General features: G+C 41.2%; 1 protein-coding gene across 2 annotated transcripts in view; it reads left to right on the top strand.

Moving 5' to 3' along the window:
* The first annotated feature begins 422 nt into the window (after window positions 1–422).
* Window positions 423–16,973, top strand: part of LOC109884758 (uncharacterized protein KIAA0355) — a 44,523-nt gene continuing 27,972 nt past the window's right edge. Inside the window, exon 1 of one of the 2 annotated variants that reach the window (XM_031831205.1) lies at window positions 423–536. The gene's annotated coding sequence lies outside the window, so the exon portion shown is untranslated. The remainder of the gene's footprint in view (window positions 537–16,973) is intronic. The other variant, XM_031831206.1, reaches the window with a different exon arrangement.

Genomic DNA, 16,973 nt, shown 5'->3' with positions numbered 1-16,973 from the left:
GCGTCTCGTTCAGTGGGAGACATGGAGTGTAGAATCTTTGTAGCACTCTAGCGTTTGATAAGTGATACTTCACCTATTCAGTTTAAAAAGACCACTAGAGGGCGGATAACTCCACGGAATGTACCTAAATACCTTTGTGTGACAATTCGATTCTTGGAGCAATTATTTATTTTTTCTACCGTTTCAGTGGGTTTGTTTATAAATACAAATAATCGATTCAAATAATGCTGAAATTAGTTATTAAAAGCGTAATATATTGTTCGACCACACTTGAATTTGTAACTAATGTCATGCCATGTTATCTACATAAAACATAATATTTGTGATGAAGCAATGCTGATCTAAAAATATGTTAATATCTGAAGCTTTCACCTCTGCATTCACTTCGAATTCGATGTTTTTGAGTGTGTCTGATCCGGTGTGATCAACCGAAGGTTTGGAGTTTAGCTCACGCGCTCTGGTTTATATAGAGAAACGTCACATCCGTTGTATACAGACTTCATTCGCTGTCAAGAGGGTGGATGCCTAGCTAGCTGGTAAGTGATGCGCTTATCAACTCTACTTTGATTAAAAAACGTTTTATCTGAAAGCTCTTAACACATTTACTCTCGTCACAAATAACAGTTTTTGTAACAAGGAATAGTACCCTAGTGTCCCAGTTGTATTAGGTTAGTTTTTTTGTGTTCTAGCTTTTAAAAAATCGTGTCGCAGAGCGCTAGCTACAGTACCTAGATAGCTAATGCTTACATTAGTTGTCGATAACTAGCTAGTTAGCTGTGGTCTTTGGGAGTTCTGTGGCCGTTCAGTAGATACTAACCAGAAACCTACAATTTTAGCAACCGTTGCTAGAAATTCTAAGATATTCAAACTATGAATGCGTGGTAGTGAACTGGCTTTTAGAATGTATTTTAAGATATCCATGATATAATGTAGATGTGGATAACTAACGTTAGTTAGGTGTGATTTGTTTGGTTTCGGGACATTGTTTTTGCAAATATGTTGTATCTTTGCCCACCCTGCGAGGTAATTTCAAGGAGTGTCTTTCGAGGGTCAGGGAAGGTAGATAGTCCGCTAACTAATGCTAGGTAACTAAGCTAGGTAAACTTGTCTACTAAGTAGGGGCCAAACATGTTTACAATCGGTAAATAACCCTAATAAGTCTATGGTAATTCTGAAAATGTACAGCCTAATTTACTAGTTACCTGGCTGCTAACGTTAGATCTTTGGGTGTGTGTCCTTATGGGGACTAGTAGTTAGAGCGTTGGGACCTGTAACCGAAACGTTTTTGGATCGAATCCCCGAACTAACCAGGTAAATATGTCGTTCTGCCCCTGAGCAAGGCAGTTAACCCACTCTTCCCCGATAGGCCGTCATTGTAAATAAGAATGTATTCATAACTGACTTGCCTAGTTAAGTAAAGGTGAAATAAATACAATAAATGCTTTTCCAAAGCGGGTAGTGTTTATTACAGTGATAGTTTCTTATGTATTTTGTGTAACTTATGTTGCCGAACTTTTTCTCCACTCGAGCCTGACAGAGGCGTTTTAGTTTAGGGCGTTAAAAGGCCGTATTAATAGCTTGCAACATAGTGCACGGTGTTGTCTGCATGAGTTTCGATGAAACCGGTGTACTGCGCTTGCGGAGATTATGTTGCACCTTCCTGCTAAATAGTGATCAGATTCATAAATACTAGTCTACGAGCTACGTCTATGCATTTTTCTATGCTTCAAAGCTTGTTATATCGGCTCACTTGAACTGATCTCACAACCGGCTAGTACCAAGCTGGTCGGATTTGAAAGATTATCACCGATTTATAGTAGGTCAAATCTAATGTGTTTTTTTTATAACAATTAACAAGCTGGTTGGGCAATTTTGCGATCTCTTTACTTGAAAGAAAATCACCCCACAACTGGTCTTCCGAGCTCATATCTGCTTACTGTAGTTAGCTAGATTTCTACTGACTTTACACTCCATCGGTATTTAGCCGTGCTAGTATATCTAGGTTGCGTTATGTCTCGCTTTCATAAACATTTGCTTGTGTTATAGCAAGCTAACCAGTGAGTGACAGCCGGAGCAAGCTTGCTGCATCCTCAGAACGGGAGAAGCCCTTGCTATCCGGTGCAGTTGGTAGCTTGCTTGATAAATAATATCAATAATGCTGCACCGTTTTCGATGTAATACATTGATTTGGGTATTGCGTGGTTTGTTGACTGTTATAGTGTTCTGCTTGGGCGGTAATGTTGGATTGAGAATTTGACACATTTTGCCAAGATATATGCCAGCAGTACAGTATCTTCCCACTCAAATCACATTTTATTTGTCACGTTCCGAATACAACTGGTGTAGACTTTACCATGAAATACTTGCTTACGAGTCCTTTCCAACGATGCAGTTTAATAATAAAATGGTAACTAGGAATAACATACACAAGAATGGAGCTACGGTATATACAGGGAGTACCAGATCAATGTGCAGGGGTAGGAGGTATTTTTGGTAGATATGTACATGGAGGCAGGGTATTGACTAGGCATCAGGAGGGGTAGTAAGAGTAAAACAAAGAACAGACTAGAAGGAGTGGGAAAGTGTGTGTGTGTGTGGGAGGTTTTGTGTGATGTAGTTTGTGTGTGTGCGTAGGGTCAGTGCAAGGTAGTCAGGGCAGATTGCCACATAGCCTGGGTACCATTAGTTGGCTATCTTATGGTTTGGGGGTAGAAGCTGTCTCTGAGCCTGTTGGTCCGAGAGCCGATACTCTGGTACCATTTGCCCAACTGTAGCAGTGTGAACAGTCTATGGCTTGGGTGGCTGGAGTCATAGGCAATCGGGCATTCCTCTGACACTGTCTGATAGTGGTCCTGGATGGCAGGAAGCTCGGCCCCAGTGATGTATGGGCTGTCCGCACCACCCTCTAGCGCTTTGAGGTCAAAGGTGGTACATTTGCCATACAGAGTGCTGATGCAGCCGGTCAAGATTCTCTCGCTGGTGCCGCTGTAGAAGCATCCGAGGGCCCATGCCAAAACTTTTCAGCCCGAGGGGGAAGGGGCGCTGCTTTGCCCTCTTCATGACTGTGTGTGTGGACCATCCTTAAGTCCTTAGTGATGTGGACGCCAAGGAACTTGAAGCTCTCAACCCATTCTACAACAGCCCCATCGATGTTGATGGGGTCATGCTCTCCCCTCTTTCTCCTATAGTGCACGATCATCGCCTGGGTCTTATTGAGGTTGTTGTCTTGGCACCACACTGCTAAGTCGCTGACCTCCTTCTTATAGGTTGACTCGTCGGTGATCAGACCTACCACGGTGTTGTCGGCAAACTTGTTGATGTTGGAGTCGTGCGTGGTCACGCAGTCTTGCATTAACAGGGAGACCACTAAGCACAAACCCCAGAGGGGCCCACGTGTTGAGGGTCAACGTGGCAGAGGTGTTTTTGCTTGGGCTGTGACGATTATGGAATTCTGGGTAACGAGTAATTGTTATGCAAATGTAATCTGTCAATTAGAGGTTGGCCGATTATGATTTTTCAATACCAATTATTGGAGGACCAGAAAAAGGCGATACCGATTAATCAGCCTTTTTTTTCTTCTTCTAATAATGACAATTACAACAATACTGAATGAACACTTATTTTAACTTCATATAATACATCAATAAAATCAATTTAGCCTCAAATAAATAATGAAACATGTTTAAATAATGCAAAAACAAAGTGTTGGAGAAGTAAAAGTACAATATGTGCCATGTAAAAAAGCAAACGTTTAAATCCTTGCTCAGAGCATGAGAACATATGAAAGTTGGTGGTTCCTTTTAACACGAGACTTCAATATTCCAAGGTAAGAGTTTGTAGGTTGTAGTTAATATAGTATTTATAGGACTATTTCTCTCTCCCATTTGTATTTCATTAACCTTTGACTATTGGATGTTCTTATAGGCACTTTAGTATTGCCAGTGTAACAGTACAGCTTCCGGCCCTCTCCTCGCCCCTACCTGGGCTCACAACGACAACAGCCACCCTTGACGCAGCGGTACCCATGCAGAGCAAGGGGAACAACCACTCCAAGTCTCAGAGCGAGTGACGTTTGAAACGCTATTAGCACGCACCCCGCTAACTAGCTAGCCATTTCACATCGGTTACACCAGCCATTAGGCTGATAGGCTTGAAGTCATAAACAGTGCTGTGCTTGCGAAGAGCTGTGGGCAAAACACACAAAAGTGCTGTTTGAATGAATGCTTATGAGCCTGCTGCTGCCTACCATCGCTCAGTCAGACTGCTCTATAAAATATCAAATCATAGACTTAATTATGTACGCTCTCGTTGGCTGGCCCTCGCTTCATACTCGTTGCCAAACCCACTGGCTCCATGTCACCTACAAGACCCTGCTAGGTAAAGTCCCCCCTTATCTCAGCTCGCCGGTCACTATAGCATCACCCACCTGTAGCACGCGCTCCAGCAGGTATATCTCTCTGGTCACCCCCAAAACCAATTCTTTCTTTGGCCGCCTCTCCTTCCAGTTCTCTGCTGCCAATGACTGGAACGAACTACAAAAATCTCTGAAACTGGAAACACTTATCTCCCTCACTAGCTTTAAGCACCAACTGTCAGAGCAGCTCACAGATTACTGCACCTGTACATAGCCCATCTATAATTTAGCCCAAACAACTACCTCTTCCCCCTACTGTATTTATTTTATTTATTTATTTTGCTCCTTTGCACCCCATTATTTTATTTTTACTTTGCACATTCTTCCACTGCAAATCTACCATTCCAGTGTTTTACTTGCTATATTGAATTTACTTTGCCACCATGGCCTTTTTTTGCCTTCACCTCATTTGCTCACATCGTATATAGACTTGTTTCTACTGTATTATTGACTGTATGTTTGTTTTACTCCATGTGTAACTGTGTCGTTGTATGTGTCGAACTGCTTTGCTTTATCTTGGCCAGGTCGCAATTGTAAATGAGAACTTGTTCTCAACTTGCCTACCTGGTTAAATAAAAAAATATATATAACATAATAACACACAGAAATACAAGCCTTTGGTCATTAATATGGTCGAATCCGGAAACATTTTGAAAACAAAACGTTTATTTCAGTGAAATATGGGTGGCATCCCTAAGTCTAAATATTCTTGTTACATTTGTACAACCTTCAATGTTATGTCATAATTACGTAAAATTCTGGCAAATTAGTTCTCAATGAGCCAGGCTGCCCAAACTGTTGCATATACCCTGACTCTGCGTGCAATGAACGCAAGAGAAGTGACACAATTTCCCCTGGTTAATATTGCTTGCTAACCTGGATTTTTTTTTTGCTAAATATGCAGGTTTAAAAATATATACTCCTGTGTGTTGGTGTTTATGGTTAAGTACAGTCGTGCAACGATTGTGCTTTTTTCGCAAATGCATTTTTGTTAAATCATCCCCCAGCGTTGCATCGATTATATGCAACGCAGGACACACTAGATAAACTATTAATATCATCAACCATGTGTAGTTATAACTAGTGATTATGATTGATACATTTAATGCTAGCTAGCAACTACTGCATTCGCGTAACAGGCAGGCTCCCCGTGGAGTGCAATGAGGCAGGTGGTTAGAGCGTTGGACTAGTTAACCGTAAGGTTGCAAGATTGAATCCCAGAGCTGACAAGGTAAAAATCTGTCGTTCTGCCCCTGATCAAGGCAGTTAACCCACCGTACCTAGGCCGTCATTGAAAATAAGAATGTGTTCTTAACTGACTTGCCTAGTTAAATAAAGGTGTGCCGCTCTGCTCGTGAAATGATTACCAATTTTACCCAGTTCATGTAAAACTTAACCCAATAGCAGTTAACTTGATCTGTTTGAATATAAAGTTGAATTCCCCCTTCTCCTAAAAATGAATGTACTAAGACTATTATAATGAATTGCTTTTGTTCATGGTTATTGTCCATAATTGTCAGTTACACTATTATCTGATAATTGAGCCAGCCTTCGTTGTTGCATAACCTCACCACCTGGGGCTGGCAAGTCAGGAAGTCCAGGATCCAGTTGCAGAGGGAGGGGTACAATCCCAGGGTCCCTATCTTGGTGATGAACACTAAGCTGTAGTCCATGAATAGCATTCTCACTTATTTCCCCACCTCGGTGTGGCTGAATGTTATACACGTAAGACACATTTCGATCAGTACTGTCCAACTCAACTGACAACCTTATTAAAGGATTTGAATAATCCCATTATATGTGCTACTACAACCCAGAGGTCTTTGGTATTGTTGAGCTAAAGGCAGCTTCTATTGCCATGTCTGCCTCCTTTGGTTATGTGGAATGTATTTCCTGTTTGGGTTGCTGCAGTTTGGAGAGAGGGGGGAAAAAGTATGACCTTCTGCCTAAAATCTTGTTGCTCCACAAGTGATCTGAAGAATGCGGAGGTTTTTACCAATATAAACATCTCTCATTTTTTGGGCTATTTTATCATTGTGGAATCAGGTTGTCAATGCTGTGGTCTTTTGTTTTGATATATATATATATATATATATAATATATATAATTAATTAGATTTAAAGATTTATTAGAATTTAATTAAAATAGGCCAAATACTGTTAGTAGCCTAAATGTGTCAATGAGTTTTTGAGTATAGACCAGTTGTTGGTCATCTCATCTCTCCTCTGTAGTAAACCAACATTTCCAACACACAGATTTGTCACTGCCCCCCTCTTTACCGTTGGGTTTCTGTTTGCTTTGAGCTTGTCACATTTTCAGACATTGCATTATTGCCTGTCATCCATAGCTTGAGGAGATATTATACTTTGCTGTAGTTTGTTTTACTATATGCAGATTGGAGAAACCATCCTCTATGGAGATTGACTTGACTTAAACCACGTTACCATCCAGTTTTCATGCAAGTAAAGTCATGCTGTATATGTTTTTTAATAATTATAACAGCTGTGATGGAAACAGGAAAATTCTGTAAAATTGTTCAACATGGTGACATGATGCTGTAAGGTTGACACACCTGTATTTGAAGAGTTTCTCTCATTCCTCTTTGCAGATCCTCTCAGGCTGTGGTCTCAGTGACCATTGGGTTCTTGGTCACCTCCCTGACCAAGGCCCTTCTCCCCCGATTGCTCAGTTTGGCCGGGCGGCCAGCTCTAGGATGAGTCTTGGTGGTACCAAACTTCATCCATTTAAGAATTATAGAGGCCACTGTGTTCTTGGGGACCTTCAATGCTGCATAAATGTTTTGGTACCCTTACCCAGATCTGTGCCTCGACACAATCCTGTCTTGGAGCTCTATGGACAATTCCATGGACCTCGACTTGGTTTTTGCTCAAACATGCACAGTCTACTGTGGGACCTTTTTTTATATAGACCGGTGTGTGTGTGTGCCTTTCCAAATCATGTCCAATCAATTGAATTTACCACAGGTGGACTCCAAGTTGTAGAAACATCTCAAGGATGATCAATGGGAACAGGATGCACCGGAGCCTAATTTTGAGTCTCATAGGAAAGGGTCTGAGTACTTATGTAAATTAGGTATTTCTTTAAAAAGAAATATTTTGTTTATATACATTTGCAAACACATTGAAACCTGTTTTTGCTTTGTCTTTATGGGGTATTGCGTGTAGATTGCTGAGGATTTATTTCATTGAATATATTTTAGAATAAGGCTGTAACATAACAAAATGTGAAACGTCAAGGTCTGAGTACTTTCCGAATAACTATTCATGCACTGATTTTTATCTGCATCAAGTCAGTTTGGCGGAAACACTACTGGTAGGACAATTGGCCTAATATTCACCTGGATTTGTTTGCCTGTAGAGAGAGGGCTTTGTCAGACTGCATCTTTCCAACAATACTGAGAAGCTCTTTGATTTGTTGCATCATGTTCCTCAGCTCTGTTGCTATGGAAATAAATGTATTGCTCTGCAGATTCCTGCCTCTGTTCACTCTCTCCCTGACCTGATCCAACGCCTGATTAGCCCTGTCTCTGACCATGGACCAGTTGTTAGTTTTTGTCAGTGTAACTAATGTATTGATCAGCAGATCCTTTATCATTTTGTTTCCTGTTATGTGTGTGAGTCAGCCCATGAGCCCAATAGTTACAAGATATCTATTTTTGTCTCATGGCTTTGGCTATTCTTTCAACTATCTGGATGAACCAGAGTGATATTTCCATTAACAAAGCATTCTAGTGTTGCTCATGCTGCAATGCTTAGAATAAGCTGTTCTCTGACTCTCATCAGAGTTTAGAATGTCACAATGGCATCTGATGGTGGTTGGGGGGAGGGGGTGTAACAAATCACAGATGAACAAGTTTGATTCTAGTGTTCCATGGTTTTGTTTTCACCTAATTCTGGCTTTGGAATGTAGGACTATGAGGGTTTTGTAGTTTGATGGCAGCTTTTTAGCAAAAATGGCAGGACTTTTGTTTTGCAATTTTCACTGGAATTTTCTGACTGGTGGCCCCCCGAGGGCTAGTCTCAGATGAATTCCTAGATCCTGAGGGAAGCAGCACTCAAGAATGTCATAAAATAACAGGTGTAGCAGGAAGGCAAGCCTAATAATACCCAGGTTTGAACCTCTTCAAAACTACCCTTAGACAGTAACCATAATCCTTCAACTATCAATGTCTTTCAGACATGTGAAGGCCGGGGCTACTGGGTCAGAAATGAAGCCATACAAGTGGAGGTTATCCTCACTTGCCTCATCCTGTATTTCTCAATAATATATATTTCAACCTCTGTGCCCTCTAATCCGTGCTAACCCTGAATGAGATTTCTCTCGAGACCAAACAATTACTACTTGCTCTATTCCCATACAGTAGGCTAAGTAGACTACATCAAATTAAACAGCAATATTATTTTTGTGTGTCAGCAGAATGATTTCCATAGATAATCTGTGAGTCATATTTGTGGAGAATAAATGTTAGGCATGGCATAAACATGGTACTGTACATTTGTGGCTTTTCTGTTTGTTATTGGCAGAAAAATCACATTGATGAATAGGCCTTATGCATGCCACAGCCACATTGCCTAGGCTCTGACAGTGGTAGTGCCAATAACAACTTAAAAAATGTCTCAAATAGAAGCCCTAGGACTCCTTGTCTTTTTGTGGATGTTATACATAGGCAGAGTAAGTGTCAACAACATCCCTTCCTAGTAGAGGTCGACCGATTATGATTTTTCCATGCCGATACTGATACGTTTTTATAAAAAAATATATCAAATTATTATTTTTAATTTATTATTATTATTATTTTTGGTCATCCAATAAGCCGATACCGATTAATCGGCCGATTTATAAAAATTAAATAAAAAAATATTTTATTAATTTATTTGTAATGACAATTACAACATTACTGAATTAAGTTAATATAATACATCAATAAAATCAATTTAGCCTCAAGTAGATAATGAAACATGTTCAATTTGGTTTAAATAATGCAAAAACTAAGTGTTGGAGGAGAAAGTAAAAGTGCAATATGTGCTATGTAAGAAAGCTAACGTTTCAGTTCCTTGCTCAGAACATGAGAACATATGAAAGCTAGTGGTTCATTTTAACATGAGTCTTCAATATTCCCAGGTAAGAAGTTTTAGGTTGTAGTTATTATAGGACTATTTCTCTCTATACCATTTGTATTTCATTAACCTTTGACTATTGGATGTTCTTATAGGCACTTTAGTATTGCCAGTGTAACAGTATAGCTTCCGTCCCTCTCCTCGCTCCTCCCTGGGCTCGAACCAGCAACACAACGACAACAGCCACCACATCGAAGCGTTACCCATGCAGAGCAAGGGAAACAACTACCCCCAAGGCTCAGAGCGAGTGATGTCTGAAACGCTATTAGCGCGCGCTAACTAGCCAGCCATTTCACTTCGGTCACACCAGCCTCATTTCGGGAGTTGATAGGTTTGAAGTCATAAACAGCGCAATGCTTGACGCACAACGAAGAGCTGCTGGCAAAACGCACAAAAGTGCTGTTTGAATGAATGTTTACGCGCCTGCTTCTGCCTACCACCGCTCAGTCAGATACTTAGATGCTTGTATGCTCAGTCAGATTATACACAACGCAGGACACGCTAGATAATATCTAGTAATATCATCAACCATCTGTAGTTAACTAGTGATTAGGATTGTTTTTTATAAGATAAGTTTAATGCTAGCTAGCAACTTACCTTGGCTTACTGCATTCGCGTAACAGGCAGTCTCCTTGTGGAGTGCAACAAGAGGCAGGTTATTGCGTTGGACTAGTTAACTGTAAGGGTGCAAGATTGGATCTTAAATGTGTTCTTAACTGACTTGCCTAGTTAAATAAAGGTGTAAAAATAAATAAATAAAAATCTGAAATCGGTGTCCAAAAATACCGATTTCCGATTGTTATGAAATCGGCCCTAATTAATCGGCCATTCCGATTAATCAGTCAACCTCTACTTCCTAGGATATTAACATATGCTACAAGGTTATTTTCCCCTTTGACTTACACATGGACTGCTCAAATCTAGGCCAAATAGAAGGTACAACATTTGTGTCTCAGGAGGCATTTCCATTTGTCAGACACACAGCTAGTCTTGACCTGAGGTTTCTTGGTCGTAAAAATATAGTATTCTTGGGGGAATTGATCATTAATTGATGTCTTGATAAGTTAGCCTAGCTAGCAGCAGGGAATCTTTCAGAATGCACAAGCAATTTCCTGTAGGTTCATATCAAGCTAAATTCATTATTCCCCAATGACCTTTTTTAGTAGTTACACATACTTAAGATGGTTACATAACACATAAATATAGCGTTGTAATACGTCAGCTGAAGGACACCCCATAAATCCAGACTCTTCCGCAGTCAGTCTCTAGTATGGGGGATGGTGAACTGAGGCTAATGGACTGTCATAAGGGGCTTCCAGAGGGGAAATCTCAGCCTGCTGTATCCTGGGAAACCAGTGCAAGCCTGCTCTCAGCTATTTTCCTCCCTTTGAGTCTGTCAGAGGGGCTAAAGTTCTTTGACACTCTGACTGATTTCCTTCATATGGATTCTGGAGAGGTCTTTTTTTTTTTTTGTAGATGACGGCCTAATAAAGCATTGTTCTGAAATAAATTCCCAAATGTATTCTACTTTATTTTCTGTTACGCTGTGTGCACTGAACTGATATGTATGATTGTTGCTGACACTCCCGATTTTCAGATGAAGTGTTATTAAATAGTCAAATGCTCACCACCTCGGCGCTCAACTCAAACAGCGCTGTGTAGACTACTGTAGCTGCTGGCGAAGTAATTCAAAGCCTATACTTTATCAAGCAGGATGTAACTTTCCATTGCTACTGTTTTTACCATGTAATGTTATTAGAACAGTTGATTTATTTTATATTTTTTTCCCTCATTATTTTTTATTTTTTTACCTAGTCTGCTTGTTGTGTGTGCTAGAAATAGTCTTCTCGAGGTGCATTTAAGTTGCGAGAGCCATAGGGGGGGCAGGGCAGCCTAGTGGTTAGAACGTTGGACTAGTAACCGGAAGGTTGCAAGTTCAAATCCCCGAGCTGACAAGGAACAAATCTGTCGTTCTGCCCCTGAACAGGCAGTTCCTAGGCCATCATTGAAAATAAGAATTTGTTCTTAACTGACTTGCCTAGTAAAATGAATGTCAAATAAATAAAAAATAGGGAGGGAAACATGTAATCTGACAAGCAGTCATTGCACGACAGTCCTTAATGCAATTGCGGGAAATCTGTTTTGAAAGCAGTTTTGGCCATAGTTAAAGAGGGGGATCCCATTTGCTATTATTAATTTAAATTGCAGTGCAGTTTAAAACTAACTATAAAGGCCTGGGGAAATTTGAGGACCAGTGGAAGAGGCAAACTTTTGTGAAAAGTATGTGGACACCCCTTCAAAATAGTGGATTCGGCTATTTCAGCCACACCCGTTGCTGACAGGTGTATAAAATTGAGCTCATAGCATGGCTATCTCCATAGACAAACACTGGCAGTAGAATGGCCTTACTGAAGAGCTCAGTGACTTTCAACTTGTTCCTGTCATAGGATGCCACCTTTCTAACAAGTCAGTTTGGCAGATTTCTGCCCTGCTTAAGCTGCCCCGGTCAACTGTGAGTGGGGTTATTGTGAAGTGGAAACTTATAGGAGCAGCAGCTGCGACGTGTTTGGCCACACAAGCTCACAGAACGGGACCACTGAGTTCTGAAGCTTGTAAACCTCGCCTGTCCTTGGTTGCAACGCTCACGAACAAGTTCCAAATTGCCTCTGGAAGCAACTTCGGCACAATAATTGTTCGTCAGGAGCTTCATGAAATGGGTTTCCATGGCCGATCGCCCGCACACAAGCCTAAGATCAACATGCGCAATGCCAAGCGTCTGCTGGAGTGGTGTAAAGCTCACTGCCATGGATTCTGGAGCAGTGGAAACGCGTTCTTTGGAGTGATGGATCATGCTTCACCATCTGGCAGTCTGACGGATGAATCTGGGTTTGGCGGATGCCAGGAAAACGCTACCTGCCTGACTGCATAGAGCCAACTAAGGTTTGAAGGATAAATAATAGTTCCAGTGAAGGGGAATCTTAACGCTACAGTGTACAATGACATTCTAGACGATTCTGCGCTTCCAACTTTGTGGCAAAAGTTTGGGGAAGGCCTTTTTCCTGTATCATGACAATGTACAAAGCGAGGTCCATACAGAAATGGTTTGTTGATCGGTGTGAATGAACTTGACTGGCCTGCACAGACCTCAACTCCCATCAAAATAAATTTGGCTGGAATTGGAACATCCACTGCGAGCGCGGCCTAATCGCCCAACATCAGTGCCCAACCTCACTAATGCTTTTGTGGCTGAATGGAATCAAGTCCCTGCGGAAATGTTATGTATAGTGGAAAACCTTCCCAGAAGAGTGGAGGCTGTTATAGCAGCAAAGGGGGGTACAACTCCATATTAATGCCCATGATTTTGGAATGAGATGTTTGATGAGAGAAGGGATCTACATTATGTACATCACAAAGTATGTGTACCACTGTTTTCTGCCTGCCCCCTCTCTCCCTCGTGCTGGCTCGCCTGGGGCGTATTCATTATGTTTCTTATATGGAACAAAATGGGAAGGGACTTGCCTGGACTTGTTCAATTAACTTATTTTAGTTGCAACTGTTTGGACTAATGATTACACCCCATCTCTTTGCTGTTGATGCAAGTGTGTTCAGTCTTCGGTCTGTTTGTAGAATATCCTAGCCTATTCATTGATAGGCCCTGCTTTACTGAAGTTGCAAGACATTGCAACCAAGAAATTGCGAGCTGTAGCATTCCGTTGTGAGATACAGCTTTGACTGCCTATAGATGGGCCTAGTGCACGGTTCTGAATGTCTGCCTGTTGGGCGACTTGCCTATACTGTGCCCCTCTCCGTCCCTCGCAAGCTCACTATGACAGATGGGAGTGTTTGTTCTCGAAGGTACGGCAACTAATCAGTCTCCTACGTTCCAAAAATAGTGTCTTAGGAGTCAATTCCTAGTGGAAGTGACTCTTGATACTTAGAAATGGGAGTCGAGAACGGGAGTCCAACGTACAAGGAGTGAAGTAATACTTTATTTTTTTGTGGTCGTTACCAGTTGGGAAAAATACCAGAGCAAGGCAAGCAACAGCAGCGAAGTCCTGTATGGCTATACTTTGATTAGGAAATGCAATCTTTGCAGAGGTGGAATTGAGCCACAGTAATGGTAGTACAGGTGCAATGCTAAACCATCTGAAAGGGAAGCACTGTTAGACCCCAAACCATTGGCAGCAGTGCAGCTGTCTTGTGACTGGATATACAGTGCCTTCCGAAAGTATTCAGGTCCCTTCACTGTTTCCACATTGTTACGTTACTGCCTTATTCAAAAATGGGTTAAATAAAACTTTGCTCAGCAATCTATACACAATACCCCATAATGACAGTGAAAACAGGTTTTTAGATATGTTTTGCGAATTTATTAAAAACAAAGTACAGATACATTATTTACATACCAGTCAAGTTTGTACTCCTACTCATTCCAGAGTTTTACTTTATTTTTAACAGTTTCAACATTGTAGAATAATAGAAGACATCAAAACTATGAAATAACACATGGAATCATGTAACCAAAAAAGTGTTAAACAAATCAAAATATATTCTCATATATTTGAGATTCTTCAAAGTAGCCACCCTTTGCCCTGACAGCTTTGCACCCTCTTGGCATTCTCTCAACCAGCTTCACCTGGAATGCTTTTCCAACAGTCTTGAAGGAGTTCCCACATACAGTGGGGCAAAAAAGTATTTGGTTAGCCACCAATTGTTTAAGTTCTCCCACTTAAGATGAGAGGCCTGTAATTTTCATCGGAACACTTCAACTATGACAGACAAAATGAGAAGGAAAGAAAATCCAGAAAATCACATTGTAGGATTTTTAATGAATTTATTTGCAAATTATGGTGGAAAATAAGTATTTGGTCAATAACAAGTTTCTCTCAACTTTGTTATATACCCTTTGTTGGCAAAGGCAGAGGTCAAATGTTTTTTGTAAGTCTTCACAAGGTTTTCACACACCGTTGCTGGTATTTTGGCCCATTCCTCCATGCAGATCTCTAGAGCAGTGATGTTTTAGGGCTGTTGCTGGACAACACGGACTTTCAACTCCCTCCAAAGATTTTCTATGGGGTTGAGATCTGGAGACTGGCTAGACCACTCCAGGACCTTGAAATGCTTCTTACGAAGCCACTCCTTTGTTGCCCGGGCGGTGTGTTTGGGATCATTGTCATGCTGAAAGACCCAGCCACGTTTCATCTTCAATGCCCTTGCTGATGGTAGGCTTTGTTACTTTGGGTCCCAGCTCTTTGCAGGTCATTCACTAGGTGTGGTTCTGGGATTTTTGCTCACCGTTCTTATGATCATTTTGACCCCACGGGGTGAGATCTTGCATGGAGCCCCAGATCGAGGGAGATTATCAGTGGTCTTGTAGGTCTTCCATTTCCTAATAATCGCTCCCACAGATGATTTCTTCAAACCAAGCTGCTTACCTATTGCATATTCAGTCTTCCCAGCCTGGTGCAGGTCTACAATTTGGTTTCAGGTGTCCTTTGACAGCTCTTTGGTCTTGGCCATAGTGGAGTTTGGAGTGTTACTGAGGTTGTGGACAGGTGTCTTTTATACTGATAACAAGTTCAAACAGGTGCCATTAATACAGGTAATGAGTGGAGGACAGAGGAGCCTCTTAAAGAAGTTGTTACAGGTCTGTCAGAGCCAGAAATCTTGCTTGTTTGTAGGTGACCAAATACTTATTTTCCACCATAATTTGCAAATGAATTAATAAAAAATCCTACAATGTGATTTTCTGGAGAGAAAAAAAAAAATCAAATTTTGTCTGTCATAGTTGAAGTGTACCTATGATAAATTACAGGCCTCATCTTTTTAAGTGGGAGAACTTGCACAATTGGTGGCTGACTAAATACTTTTTAGCTCCACTGTATGCGGAGCACTTGTTGGCTGTTTTTCCTTCACTCTGCGGTCCAACTCATTCCAAACCATCTCAATTGGCCAGGTCATCTATTGCAGCACTATCACACTCCTCCTGGGTCAAATAGCCTTTACACCCTGGAGGTGTGTTGGGTCATTGTCCTGTTGGAAAACAAATGATAGTCCCAGTAAGTGCAAACCAGATGGGATGGCGTTTCGCTGCAGAATGCTGTGGTAGCCATACTGGTTAAGTGTGCCTTGAATTCAAAATAAATCGGACAGTGTCACCAGCAAGGCACCATCACACCACCATGTTTCTCGGTGCGAACCACACATGCAGAGATCATCTGTTCACCTACTCTGCGTCTCACAAAGACACGGCGGTTAGAACCAAAAATCAAAAATTTGGACTCATCAGACCAAGGGACAGATTACCACCAGTCTGATGTTCATTGCTCAGTTTTTTTTGGGGGGGCCCAAGCAAGTCTTCTTATTGGTGTCCTCCTAGTAGTGATTTTTTTTTTTGCAGCAATTCAACCACGAATGCATGATTCATGCAGTCTCCTTTGAACAGTTGATGTCTGTTACTTGAACTCTGAAGCATTTTATTTGGGCTGCAATTTCTGAGGCTGGTAACTCGAATGAATTTATCCTCTACAGCAGAGGAAACTCTGGGTTTTCCTTTCCTGTGGCGGTCCTCATGAGGTAGTTTCATCATAACGCTTGATCGTTTTAGCGAGTGCACTTGAAGAAACATTCAAAGTTATTGACATTTTCAGAATTGACTGACCTTCATGTCTTAAAGTAACGATGAACTGTTTCTCTTTGCTTATATGAGCTGTTCTTGCCATAATATGGACTTGTATACCACCCCTACCTTGTTACAACAACTGATTGGCTCAAACACATTATGAAGGAAAGAAATTCCACAAATTAACTTTTAACAAGGCATACGTGTTAATAGAAATGCATACCAGGTGACTACCTCAATAAGCTGGTTGAGAGAATGCCAAGAGTGTCATGTGCAAAGGTGTCATCAAGGCAAAGGGTGGCTACTTTGAAGAATCTCAAATAATATAAAATATATTTTGATCAATTTGTTCACTTTTTTTGGGGGGGTCACTACATGATTCCATATGTGTTATTACATAGTTTTGATGTCTTCACTATTCTACAATAAAGAAACCCTTGAATGAGTAGGTGTGTCAATTTGACTCGTACTGTGAGTATTCAGACCCTTTCCTAGGGGACTTGAAATTGAGCTCAGGTGTGTCCTATTTCCATTTATCATCTTTGATGTTTCTACAACTTGAAGTCCACCTGTGGTAAATTCAATTGATTGGACATGCTTTGGAAAGGCACACCTATCTGTGTATATAAGGTCCCACAGTTGACAGTACATGTCAGAGCAAAAACCAAGCCATGCGGTTGAAGGAATTGTCCATAGAGCTCCGAGACAGGATTGTGTCGAGGCACAGATCTGGGGAAGGGTACCAAAACCCTTCCAGAAGGACAACCATCTCTGCAGCACTCCACCACTCCACCAATCA

The sequence above is a fragment of the Oncorhynchus kisutch genome, linkage group LG8 (assembly GCF_002021735.2).
Source record: "Oncorhynchus kisutch isolate 150728-3 linkage group LG8, Okis_V2, whole genome shotgun sequence".
Taxonomy (NCBI): Eukaryota; Metazoa; Chordata; class Actinopteri; order Salmoniformes; family Salmonidae; genus Oncorhynchus; species Oncorhynchus kisutch.
Note: the sequence above shows the minus strand (reverse complement) of the source record. Positions and strands in the feature narration are given on the sequence as shown.